The sequence below is a fragment of the Carlito syrichta genome, unplaced genomic scaffold (assembly GCF_000164805.1).
Source record: "Carlito syrichta isolate Samal-C Ts95f unplaced genomic scaffold, Tarsius_syrichta-2.0.1 Scaffold111595, whole genome shotgun sequence".
In the NCBI taxonomy this organism is placed as follows: domain Eukaryota; kingdom Metazoa; phylum Chordata; class Mammalia; order Primates; family Tarsiidae; genus Carlito; species Carlito syrichta.
In genome coordinates this window covers 4,823-5,378 of record NW_007055691.1, presented here as the reverse complement: position 1 = coordinate 5,378, position 556 = coordinate 4,823, and positions in this window count along the sequence as shown.

Here is a 556-nt window from a genome sequence, read left to right as displayed (position 1 = left end):
GAACCGGCGGGCTCAGGCAATTCACTCACCTCGGCCTCCCAAAGCGTGGGATTACAGGCTGAGCCACCAAGCCCAGCCGCAATCCTGTTCTTATAGTATGATGATAAATATTCAGGGTCCACTAATGAGTGAGAACATATGGTACTCAGTTCTTTGTTTCCTGGTGGGTCTATTAACACATTCCATGGTTATCTCCTTCATTCTAATTTAGCTCTCTGACCCGTTAAATGACAATTCTTAAAGTGAGAAGGGCAAAGAGAGGGGTCCTGAAATTGACTCCTCACTTCCAAATACTAAATCTGGGAGAAATTAGGAGATTTATGTCACCATAAAAAACATAAGAGCCAGCTGGGCTCGGTGGCTCAGCCTGTAATTCTGCACCTTTGGGAGGCTGAGGTGAGTGGATTGCCTGAGCCTGCGGGTTCGAGATCCGCCCGGGCAACTTGGCGAGACCTCATCTCTACAATAAATCAAAAATTAGCCAGGTGTGGAAGCACGCACCAGTAGTTCCAGCTACTTGGAAGGCTGAGGTGGAAGGATCGCTGGAGCCCAGCAG